The 13,364-nt window shown below is 44.3% G+C and overlaps 1 protein-coding gene across 10 annotated transcripts in view; it reads right to left on the reverse strand.

Moving 5' to 3' along the window:
- Nucleotides 1-13,364, reverse strand: part of LOC135401580 (CUGBP Elav-like family member 2) — a 254,196-nt gene that overhangs the window by 114,105 nt on the left and 126,727 nt on the right. The window contains exon 1 of one of the 10 annotated variants that reach the window (XM_064634079.1): nt 6,596-6,784. The exons of the other annotated variants lie outside the window; for them this stretch is intronic. The gene's annotated coding sequence lies outside the window, so the exon portion shown is untranslated. Of the gene's footprint in view, nt 1-6,595; nt 6,785-13,364 lie in introns of those variants that run through there. 10 annotated transcript variants of the gene reach the window in all.

Genomic DNA, 13,364 nt, shown 5'->3' on the forward strand with positions numbered 1-13,364 from the left:
AGAAACGAGTTAATGTAATGAGTAATGTAAGTAAAGTTAATTAACGAGCCGTTAATGGAAGTGCGGAATTTTAGAAAATCGGAGTTGCAATCGATAGAGCACATAAGGACACGGAAGAGACAAGGTAGAGACCAAACTTGTACGTAACGCGTTACAAGTAATTGCGTTACTTGTAATCAATAACTTTTTGAGTAATTTTTCGAGTAATCAGTTGCATTTCTGAACGAATAATGTTTGAAGTAATTCGGTTATAATTTTGAGTAATCAATTACCGAGTAATCAGTTACTTTTGAAGTAGAGTCTGACTCGAAATAACGATGCTCTGGGACAAATTTCCTGTGTCTTTGCTGGGCTATTCTACTGTAGTAAGCGGAAAATATTATTGCTACTTCTGAAGCACGCGTCTTTCGCGCTATTTTAGCTGTCCCAATCACTTGGGAATTGGGCTTTTTTTTTTTTTTTTAAGCACACAGGGGCTGAAATTTTCGCATGAATTCAAAGTAACGCTACGAGTAGCGCGTTACTTTTATACTCGCTACTCCATTACATTTTGAGTCGAGTAACTTGTAACGTTAATCAATTACTTTAGCTATAATGGTAACGGTAATCAATTACTTTTTTGGATTAACAGGCACAAGTCTGGCTAGAAACTGAAGCCACACTGCTGAGCTGCGGGAGTCGCCATATTCGTCGCACGCATTCGCGGACACTGAACGGAGTTGAGCTCGAATCCTGAAACGTGACGCAAAAATAATCCTCGGCGGGAATAATGTGCGTTGGTGGCGCTGACGTCTACCGATGGCTCATCCTTTCTTCGTAAGAGTGGACTTTGCCCTCGCGTGAAGAGCAAATGTTTGCGCGTCCAGTCCAGTCACTGGAAAGGTGCGCTGACGACTCACGAAGAGTGACGTGACGAAGGAAAGTCATGTGACCACCTTTCGAGCTGCTTGCGTAAAAAAACGATAAAAGTTTCTGCGCAATACTCTCAAAGGACGCTTATCATTGCACGAAACCCATTCGGTCTATATATCGGGAGGCGTATGAAAAATATTTTCGCTGACCTTCAATTTAGAGAAACACCCCGAAAAGCTCATTGGAGGCTCCTTGCCTGATGACGTAGTCAGGCCCTATGGCGTAGTAGCACCATTTTCCAGTGAAAATTACTTTGCTGCGGCTCTCTGAACGTAGAGACCGTCACGTTAGAGGTCGTCGTTTTTCTGTGCCTTTCTCAAAGTCACGGTCCATCAAAATAACCTATCAATCGACATCAACATCATAATCAGCTCTTTCAAGTAATTAATTACTATATGTAAACAGTTTGAGTAATGCCATTTTGCCTGTAACCTGTACTGTGTCTTTTTCTGTGGCTGCGTTGAAGTTTCTCTCATAAGTTTCTCATGGGCATCCGTGGTTCCCTTTCCTCAGTGGTGATAGATATCCTGTGCGCCCTGAAGTCCCTAAAAGATCGCTCCCACTCCGTTGCCTTTCAGTGGGTTCCAGGGCATTGCGGATTAACTGGGAACCACGAGACCGACGCTGCCGCTGCACATCAACAACGGCCCTCTATGCCCATTATACTCTCGAGAGGAGACAGAAGACCCCTCCTCAGGAACTTGTCCGATTCCTGGTCTACCCTATACAGTGGCAACACGACATTCCAACCAGGTCATCTTTGGGAAGTGTAGAACCAACGCTGTCGTACCGGCTGCCTGCAAAGCTTCCTCGTCCCCTGAAGTCGCTCATCCACAGCCTACGTCTGAATGTGGCCTTCACTCCGTTCTATCGCTATATACCAGCTAGGCTGCGAGGCTAGCCCTATGTGCAACGAGTGTGGTGTACTTGCCAACGTAGAACACTTACTCCTCCGCTGTCGGACCTATATCAACGAGAGGCGTACACTGCAGTCACAGCTTGCCACCCTTGGCTGCCGTCCCTTCAACTTGTCGACCATCCTCGGCCCAATTGGGACACCGCGGCCCACTCCAGGGCGGCCTTACGTCATGTAGTTGGCTTTTTTGAGGCGACAGGCCTAAAGGACTCATTGTGACCCTAACAGCGCTCTCGGACATTCTCACCATCACGATGAGGATCGCTATCGCCGCTCCGATCATTCCCGTCATCTCTCATCGTCATCGCTCATCATCGTCATCACTCATCATTGTCACCACTCATATTAGACCCTCTAGCTATGGGGTAGCGTTCCACTCCTAGAGTGGAAAACCTCCCCACTTCATCATCAGAATATATCTGTTGTTGTTGTTGTTCTCTCGTAGCTGCTGGTTTTGTTAAGTGTTAGCTGAGCTGCTGGTTAGTTTTGTTAATTTAGAACCGAAACAATGTGGACGCCTATCTGACGCAGTCAACAATGTAAACTCCTGTTTTCGTAAGTTTGTAATTTTTGACACCATAAAACTTTTAAATTAACGCTCTCTGTTCTGCCTCCCCCCCCCCCCCGTGCACGTCTTCTGTTTCTCACAAACATTCATGTCTCATAGCCTACCGTTTATGAACTTTGATTATTCTGTGTCTGTAATGAGCGGCCGCTTTAGATGGCCAGGAGTAACACGACAATAACTTGACGAGTAGCTTTTCCTCTAACTTTAATATATAAGCTCGGATCAAAAGCCATGAATCATCACTGTACAAGACCAACCATTTGGAAAAGCAGTGACTCCATGCAACGAGGATTTGTAAAAATTTTCTACATTTCTTGAGATTTTGTCGATAAGCAATATGCATATTATGAATCGACTCGAAGCTCAAGTACAGTGAAATTCTAGTCGAATGATGGATTATGATGTTCATGTGCAACCCCTAGCAGCACAATGTACTGAACGACGAGTGCAATAGGGGTGGGCGGTATGTGTTTTATCAATGTTCTTTAGTTTCACGCGTCTGTTCAAGGCCTTCTACCTACCCGTCCACCCCTATTGCACTCGACTTTCAGTACATTGTGCTGCTTGGGACAATACGTAGGTTTCCGAAATTGTCTCTGACAGAAGCGATGCGCCCTTTTCCTTCTGCTGAGAACGCAAAGTTATCAGTCAGATGCAACGCGTACCTTGCATTTAAAGCTTACGTTTAACGGCTTCTTGCTTGGCAACAACAAGTTATGTATGGACAGAGAAAACAGAATATTTTTAATTATATTGATTGGCAGAGAAAAAGAGGAAAAAAATTAAGGGGAAATGTCAGCCATGCAGTAACGACGGTCGCCGCGGTGTCGTTACTCCAAACACTCTTACTGGATATAAAAAAAAATCTGTAAAAATCTGTAGTACAGATAGTGGCCTAGTTTCGTCAGGGGGCGCCAACAAATGTAATGAAACAAGCATCGGCACAAGCATTTTTATTGGCAGAAAAAAAGAAAAATAAATGGGAAAGGTCAGCCATGCAGCACGCCGGCTTGTTATTCCCTAAACAAAATTAAAAAAAAGGAAGTAAGAAGAAAGAAATAACAAAAGGCTCCGACGGGCTCTCGCTTCTATAAGCTCGAATTAATATCAAAATGAAAAATTTATCGCAATTCACTTCTATTATGTTACGTATCACCGGAGTCGGCCAAAAAAGTATAGCGTTATAGTTGTACACAGCAGTTAGTTGGACACCACCGGGGTCTCCTTGGCCTTGTAATTAATTTTGGAGGAATTAGTAGTGTTGTCACGAGGTCTTGAAAAGTCTGCGGTTAACGATACACTCTAAGAAAAAAAGGTATCATTTTCTACCCGTCGCGGAAGAGCTGTATCGCAACCACATTTCTACTCAAACCAATTTTTACCTTTTGGGTATAGCTGCAGAGTAGAAACTGTCGTTCTACTAGCTTGGGTAGAAAATTTTTTTTTTTCTTATTACATCGTTACATTATTATTTATCATTACATTATTCATATCCACCGGATCGTCAATTATTTCAAAACATTTCTCCTCGCAACCTTTAGACAAAAAAAAACGTCGTTGGTTCTCAAGAAGAGCAGCCTTGCTCAAACGGGATGATCTCACCTCATGAATCCCTTTCGTCCCGCCAATTTATGCCCCTCGAAGAAAATTCTACTATAAATGGATCATCTCCGCTGAAACTGAGAGGCATCTCTGTTCGTGTCTCACCAAGAAGGAACGGAAGTAAGTCGTCAGAGCTTCGTAATAATCAAGGAACAGTTTCTTTGGGACAATTTTGAAGTATAATGGAGTATTAGAGGAGACCATTTAAATTCCACTTGGAATGATTAAAGACGGCAATTTCTGAGCAGCAGCAGTACGACGAAAAGGGTTCGACCAATGGTGCTTAATGCGGCTATCCAATAAGAGACTCGGCCCAGCAGATCATGTGGGGCACAGTATAGTACAGGGTGTGTGCAGAAAAACATGACCCGCATTTTTACATGTAACTCGTTGTCTACTTAGCCGAGGAACTTCCGGTGGCGCACGACGGCGCATTTATGCGTGCGAAATCTGTAGAAAAATTGTGGAAGCCATACCCAGCTTAAAAAATAAATGGAACAACGAAAACGTCGGCTTCCGTGCATCAGAATAGGTCAACATGGTGGACAATAGGGTGTATGTGAAAGGGCAACGTGGTGCACGTAGGAGAGTTGTGTTCAACTACCGCTAGGGGAGCTATCGGTGCATAAATCGAAACGATGTCCCACATGGATGCTCATCGGCAGTACCCCTAGCGGTGCCTGCACCTAACTCTCATGAGACCGAAATGCACTACCATGCACTGTCATGACCGCCCTATTCTAATGCATGGAAGCCCATGTTTTCGCGCTCAGTTAATTTTTTTACACTGAATATGGCTTCCAGGATTTTTTTGTAGCTTTCGCACGCATAAATACGCCGTCGTGCGCCACCGGAAGTTCCTCGGCTAAGTAGACAACGAGTTACATGTAAAAATGCGGGTCATGTTTTTCTGCACACACCCTGTATATAAAAGTCTAACAAAAGTTGCGTGAGCAGCAAGTGTTCTCCGTAAAGATAGCTTTGGCTATAGTATAGTGGCGCTGAAATAAAAATGGACCCCAACGATTGCTCCCGTGCGCACTATCCTCCAGAGAGAGAGAACAATGGTGGAACAGCTGCGTGTTGCTGAAACACACGTCAATCAAAAATTACAGGTAGGTCGTAGAGGCGGGGCGCTCCACAGAACAAACAACGTACTTGACAATCATCCGACCCTTGTACGAGCGCCCAAATATCTATCGGTGGAGGACTTTTAATTGTCGAGGGACAAATTCTGGTCCTACACCCATTTGTTTCTGTACTATGATGCTCTTGTCTTCCTTAATTGCTCTCATTCCTCCGGATACACTGTATCGCTACATGGATTGCCATCGAAGCCATAAGCGCAGAAAACGTTCCTTTTTTTTTTAGCTTTGGCCTTCCCCACGCTGCGTGGCATGACAGCCGTACATAAGGGACGGAAATTGAGGGGTCGTGATGCAGCACACTTTACAACCGGACGTTCAAAGGGGTTGCATTAGCATCCACGTTTACAGCACATATCTAATGAACGTTCCGACGAATGGATGTTAGGAACGTGGCATAATGAAGTGAGCGAAACGAAATAAATAATCCGAATGATGATGACGAAAAAACAAAAAAAAAAAGACTGTCTCGTAGAGTACAAACACACCAGTCACGTGGCTGATCGATGACGTCTTTTTGGAGACACTGGTTGCCACAGCAACGGGCCGCGTGCGTCACTTACGCTAGTCACCACTAGACGACTTTTTTTTCTACCGATCACCGAAATAATAATAACAGTAACGCAATCATAAATGTAACGACGGTTGCCGCGCTGTCGTTACTCCAAAAGCTCTTACTGGATATTAAAAAAAAAAAAACTGTAAGAAGAATCTGTAGTACAGATAGTGTCCTATATAGTTTCGTTATGGGGCACCAACAAATGTAATGAAACGAGCATCGAGGAAAAGGCGTAATTTTCGCAATGTTTAATCCAAGCATGTGTTTGTGCGGCTCAAGTTGGCGTTTCATTATACCTTAGCTCGCCCGAAAATCACGTGAGACATTTCCTCTCCGAATTCGGTAATCGCGACAGCAGCTAGACAGAGGGGCGTCCAAACACACGAGAAAGCCGACATTACTAATGCTCTCATACCAGAGGCAGACAGTAAGCGGGGTGAAAGTAACCGGAGTGAATGTAACCGGAGTCGCGCGATCACAGAGTCCGCCTGACTCGCATAAACATTCCTGGCACTTTGGAGTCCACGGAAACTGACTAATCTGCCTCTCGGGAGATGAGACTTCTGTTGGGGGGGCTTCAGCGCGATATTACGCTCGGAATGGATGTGTCCCTCCCGACAGGACCAACTGTAGATTTGTGAAACCGCTATTCCATCGTCATTTACACAACCCCCGTACGAAAGCCCCCACGGATTAACAAACCCAAATCCCAAAAAAGCTACTCAGCAAAAGCCTCTCGTGCGACAGCATTCACGTGTGAATATTGTGTACCCTGCGTGTTTCAATATTTTCCCTATGTCTTCGTCGAGGCAGCAACGTTTCCCCTAGTGGCAGAAGGAAACACTTTTAACACACACAAAAACGACAGGTCAACTACAAGACAACGGGCTAACCTATTTCACTGGGCTGGTGCACAGCACGGTCGCCAACAGATGATATCCCATTGGAACACAACCGATTCAACGGGGGCCGCACAGGATACGGTTCACAACACACAACTACGACGAAATGGAACACCACGCGTTTGTAAACCTCATCAAAAATCTCCTGCAAGACAACACGAAAGCACCACTTGTGCGCTCAAAACGCACTGGCTACCGTCTGCAAACGAAGGAGGAGGACAACGAAGCCGACGACACTAGCGCCATCGATGGCGGCGTGACGTCACGCGTCACGTGGCAGCCGCGATTCCAGCTCCCGAACAGCAGACGACAATTTCGCTCCGTGCTGTTCCGACATAGAAGACACTTTCGCCCGGCCCTCAATTGATATGTGCATGCGTAATAGGCTACTCGTCCTGGTTCAGACCCTCCATCGCTTAGACTAACTCGAATTATGCGGATTATTGGGGAGGTTATGTTTTTGGATGATGACGGAGAAGAAAACTGAGTATATTTTTAATGCCAAAAGAAGAATTGTGCGGAGCTCGTTCATTCTATGCATACCATATGTGCACTGCAGTTACTCCGAGGGATGATTTGTAATGCAGAGTGGCTGCTTTTCTTCAAGGCGATATGAGGGCGTCTTTGAGGAATAGGACCCTCAGCTATTTATGCAAGCTGAACGGTGCCTAGCGCTTATTTAAAGCGAGAAAAACATTGATAGCTGGTTACGGGCTGGCTGTAGGTCTGGGAGTCCTTACATGAAAGAAGAGAATAGTACGCCCAACAGTGTGACATAATTTTTTTTGCTGAAGGGAAAAGGAGCTACTTTTCCCATTAGAATAGAATAGGAGTAGGAAAAAAAAAAAGAAAAAAAGGAAACGAAGGGCGCACTAGTGCGACCAGCTGTTCCATGACATTTTATGTGTGAAAGCACTAGACGATTTCAAAGATTATTTCAGCACATTCCTGACTATTGCTGCCCACTACATATTTTGACTTGTTTCGTCAATTTCCTTTTTAACACGACCTTCTTTGGCGGCACATTTCTTGAGCAACGTATGAAAAAACAAACAAAAAAACACGTGACCAGCTCTATAGTAAAAACATGTTCATGATGATGAAACCAGAAAGCAAGGACTTAACTCGATTAGTCTAACAAGCACTTGATGGAGGGCCTAATCGCATTCTCGCTCAATCAGATAAGGGCCAATTATGCTGCCACTACATATATGCTTCCCAGTGGCCAGCGTTGATACAGCATGACCTCTGTGGATGGGTAACCCAATTATCCCTCTTCCCAAACACGGAATATCTGTATTCTTTAGGTATATAGCGTTTCTCGGTAATCATTTATAATTGGAGTGTTTTCGGCCCTTCACCAATAATTCCGCGTGTCGTTTCGGGGTTCCGTAACTGACATCGAAAGAGAAAGAAAGAAGAAAAAAAAAGAGAGAGAGAAGGGCATTCACTACAGCTAGACGATTCCGACTTTTCCGGTCGTCAAAATCATTTTCGTCCAGTCTCTTACGAACGTGTAAAGAATAACGGCATTTTTGTCCACCACATCTGGATGGGTTTGGTCAGGTTTTACCTGTGACGTATTTTAGGGAATTAGCTTCTAGTTATTCTCGGGGTTATTTCGGAAGACACCACCAATGGGCCTGTTTCGCTGGGCCAGGTGGCGCCAGTGAGCAGCAACGTCAGCGCCCCAAATTATGCAACACGCGGTATAGTTTAGCAGACGACGCGGCACTTTCAAATACACGGTCTCGAGTTGTTCGCACTTTTCAAGAAGCACCGCTTTTTTTCTGTGGATTTCCTACAGGATTTGCTGCTTTCCTTGGCTTGCAAACCCTTGGCCTATTGCCTTGGCTTTCCTTGCTTGGCTTGGCTTGGCTTGGCTTGGTTTGAAACGCCATGCAAAACTCGCTGATGAAACTACCTACTGTTGGGATCCGTCGCCGCTTGGGCCCAAAATGGCGCTGTGCAAACTTCACTGCACCAGCCCTATATGTTTCCCCGCAATCACAGATCCCTATCTCGAGTGGTGCACATAGAGGACGTAACACTTGGTGACGCCGGCCAAGTCTAATGACGCAATCAATAAAGTCAACACAAGCAAGCTTGCCGCTTTTGGCAGAAAGTCGCAAAAACATTAGATTAAAACTCCTGTACCAAATTTATTTTAGCTTTGTAAAGACTCCTAGGCATTCGTATACGGGTGTCCCAGAAAACGTGTCCAAAAAAAAAAAAAAAAAAAAAACTACGCAACCTAGAATCATGCGGTAAACGGCATTTGTGCTTACTAGGTTTTTGCCACCTCCTGATGTCAATATCATGTAACGTAAGTTTAATTACCATTTTTTGCTAACTGAACTCGGAAATTTGTCAAGTAAAGGTCACTTTTTTAACCCCAATGTGAAGAGCGCGCCGAATTTACTCAAATTCATGATAATTGACAGGGATATTCAGGAGCTATCCCATCGGAAAAAAAATAGCCGAACATCATGCTCTTTGGGGCACCAGGAACATACCGCTTGATGACTTTTTGAGCGCAATCGTTGTCAGTCCGACGAAAGCAGATCACAAACCCAGCCCGGAAAGTGATAGTAAAAAAAAGCGACACTTCCTGAAATTGGGAAAGGGAACGAATGGCCCCAGCGGGCGCCGGATGCGATAAGCCATGCCTGTGTTATCTCTTTCTGCTATCACTCTGTGGGCTGGGTCTGCCACCTTCTTTGGTCGAACTCACAACGATTGCGCTCAAAAAAAGTCATCAAGCGCCATGCTCTTGGTGCCCCGAAGAGCATGATGTTCGGCTATTTTTTCCGATGGGATAGCTCCTCACTATCCCTGTCAATTATCACGAGTTTGAGTAAATTCGGCACGCTCTTCACATTGGAGGTGTAAAAAAAGTGACCTTTACTCGGCTAATTTCCGAGTTCGGTTCGCAAAAATTTACATAACTTATGTAAATTTTTGCGAACCGAACTCGGAAATTACATGACATTCACATTAGAAGATGGCAAAAACCCAGTAAGAAGAAATGGCGTTGACGGCATGATTCCAGGTGGCGCAGTTTTTTTATTACTATAATTCAATGACAACGTTTTCTGGGGCACCCTGTATAAAGTCTCTAAGGTCGTAGAACTGCTCGAACAAATCACACTAACAGCATACTTCCTTACATGGCACACACTAACTCATTTAAAAAAATCTTTTTTTTAATCAAAACAATAGAACAACTTTCCTAAGTCTCGAAATGTTGAGTCAGTTGTGACAGAAGTCACTTTTTGCAAAGCGACGACTCATCATTGTATGCAATTGTCAGTTGCGTGTAATCAGACGCCCAATTTGTAACAGTGATCCTAGTTCCGTATAAATAAATAAATAAACAAAAATAAAACAACAGCTACACGCATGACGACGGGATGAGCCGTAGGAAAGCACTTTTTATTCCATGCAGACAGCGCGGTTGCCGGGGTGGACACAGCACTTGACCTGAGTCACCGCGTGATTGGCGCTGGTGTGTAAAAGCAAAGAACGCGTTTGAAAATAAATAAATAAATAAATAAATAAATAAAAACTCCTGACTGATGCACAAAGACGCTTTTCTCGACGGAGAGCGCCCCTCCAGGGAAGCGTGTTTCTCTGCATCTATCTCAGTCACGTGGCGACGCCAACTTTACAGGGACGAAATGCTGCGCCGACCGTGCCACTATACATCGGAGCGAAAGATTTATTATTTGTTGTTGTTTTTTCCCTTCGATCATCCAGAATGGTGGTTTTTGGTCTCTTTTCTCGTGTCTTTATATTTTTAAATAGTGGTGAAAACCTTACTACCCGATATGCATCAGTGACGAGAATCGGCACCTTTCCCGCGAAACGAAACTAGGTTTGCCCCCCTACAATTGCTATAGAAAGATTATGGTAAATACGAAACTTGGAATTGAAGTAAAAATTCTCCTCGGGCGAAAAAGACGTCTGGACGTCTTTTGCCGACATCGATCAATGCGCGAGTTCCAGAAAGAGCGAAAGCAATGATTAAAGGAAGGCTTTAGAAGCCGGAAGCGAGAGGGAATAAAAAGGATATCTCAGCAACAGACCTGCCACGATAGATATAGAAGAAGATAACTTCGGCGAAAAGAAGAAGAAGAAAAAAAAAAACACTTCTCCGATGTGCGCCAGCAGGATGACACTCGGTAAGAACGCCAAAGAGTGTTTTTTTTTTGTTTGTTTGTTTTTTGTTAGCAACAACGCAAAATTACACGTATTTTATGGAAGCCATCAATCAACGAACGTAGACTGTGATTCCCACAGAGGACGACTTCCCAACAACTCTAGCCAAGGATGGGCCGTGTAATAAAAAAAATAAAAAAATAGAAACCGTGTCGCACCTTTCTAAAATCAACGACAAGTCGTCGTATTTTTCGTGTTTGTCCCCACAGTTTGTCCTTAAAGTCGCAAAACAGTTTAAACAACAACAACAACAACAAATAAATCATGACTACGATTAACCGCTTGAGAGCAGTACACTACCCCATTACGCGAGAAACATGAAATGTGAAATATGAAAATGAAGTTATGTGCAAGTACAGTTTAAACGATAATCATAATAACAAATACCTTTGGCGCTTATAGTTATTACGAATTTCACTCAACTCGCCCAGCTCGCCTCGTAACTTGAGTATAAATGATTCGCGAACGCAGATCACGTTCATACAGGTCACAGTGTATTCCTGAAAGTCCTCTACACTCTTAAAAATGAACTTCACCGCATAGCACGCCCCTAGCCAACCATCATTGCGAATGATCTCGTTATCTGCCCTGATTGGCTGAAAATGGGAGGCGTACGCCTTTTCTGTGACAATTATGAACAGCATAAGTGTCACAAAAAAGGCGTACGCCTCCCGTTTTCAACAAATCAAGGCAGATAACGATATCATTCGAGATTATGGTTGGCCAGGAGCGTGCTATGCGGTGAAGTTCATTTTTAAGAGTGTACGGAACGTGGGGTATGCAATCTACGAGTCGAAAAAGATGACTACAGGTGAGCGCGGATAAGACTGACAGTATCCGCCCTAGTTGAGTCGGATGGGAAGATATCTGCACGATGAAAATGTCGTGTTCCAAACGCACACGTCATCCTCTCAATTATGGATCCCTCTCCTGGGGAGGACGTCGACAAAGTACGATGCATACAAAGCACGATGTGACTGGTCCCCAGCTGGATCCCCAAAAGGGGGCAAACCCTGGTGCTACACCCAAACTCCCGAAGCCCCGCGTCACATACACGTCACATACACTCTTAAAAATGAACTTCACCGCATAGCACGCTACTAGCCAACCATAATCTCGAATGATATCGTTATCTGCCCTGATTTGTTGAAAACGGGAGGCGTACGCCTTTTTTTGTGGCACTTATGCTGTTCATAATTGTCACAAAAAAGGCGTACGCCTCCCGTTTTCAACAAATCAGGGCAGACAACGATATCATTCGAGATTATGGTTGGCTAGTAGCGTGCTATGCGGTGAAGTTCATTTTTAAGAGTGTAGTTCTCGGCGAAAACGAAAGTTGCAAAAATCTTCCAAGAATTCACTGGTAACATTCAGGTTTTGCGCAACAGCTGCCAAATACGCGAGTATATCAAAAAAAGAAACGAAAAGAACGAGCGCTTTGTCACATCAGATAATCGACGATCACCAGATATGGAATGGAACACGTCAGGCAAGAGGCATTTTCGTAATCACACCGCGTAATCGCTCGAAATATCGGTGAAAAACAGGATGTCCCTTTGCCTCTTGAGCGTTGTCAACCCTGCGCTTCCTTTCCTGATTCCAAACATGTTCAGAAATCGAAGGTTGACTACATACCAAAATATTGTTTCTCTACACTCTTAAAAATGAACTTCAGCGCATAGCACGCTCCTAGCCAACCATAATCTCGAATGATATCGTTACCTGCCCTGATTTGTTGAAAAAAGGGGGCGCATGCCTTTTTTGTGACACTTATGCTGTTCATAATTGTCACAAAAAAGGCCTACGCCCCCCGTTTTCAACAAATCAGGGCTGATAACGACATCATTCGAGATGATGGTTGGCTAGGAGCGTGCTATGCGGTGAAGTTCATTTTTAAGAGTGTACGTCAAGCATGATTCTAGTTTTAAGAGGTCTGACGTCACAGTTATGCTTATGCTGCACAGTTACGACGCAGACTCCCGTCTGGCAACCTGGCAGCTCAGCTGATTGGTCGCCTCCCAACGTTCGTCAGGAGGAGAAGCTGTTGCTAGGAGACAGAGATGCCCAAATTTTTGGGAGCGCGTAATGCTTATTCACGTTCCGTGTCGTTCAGCGAGCTCCAATTTGCAAAACGAAAATCACACTTTTCTTCTCTCTCTCTCTTTTTTTTTTTTTCCAGTCTGTCACTGTCAGCGACACTGTTCTGTCACTGTTCAGTCTGTCAGCGCATCACAGACTAAGAAAACTTAAAGGTACTGTAAAGCAGCAGGCAAGCTGTTAATATTGGCAGCGGCATTTGAAAGCTTATTCCGAAAGAAATCCACACTGCAAATTTTATGTGCAACAGAAAACTCTAAATATTTTTAATCACGACTGTAATTGGGGTGAAAAGACGAGGGGCGACGCCTGGTGGGAAACAATCGCCTATTCGTCGAGCAACAGTGTTACATGTCTCCAACCTTGTATCGGCTAAGTCATGGGCTAAGTAGCCGGCTTCATGAACTTTCTTTGAAAAGTTTGTGCAAACGAGATAGTTCCT

This window comes from Ornithodoros turicata, chromosome 7 (genome assembly GCF_037126465.1).
Source record: "Ornithodoros turicata isolate Travis chromosome 7, ASM3712646v1, whole genome shotgun sequence".
Classification (NCBI taxonomy): Eukaryota; Metazoa; Arthropoda; class Arachnida; order Ixodida; family Argasidae; genus Ornithodoros; species Ornithodoros turicata.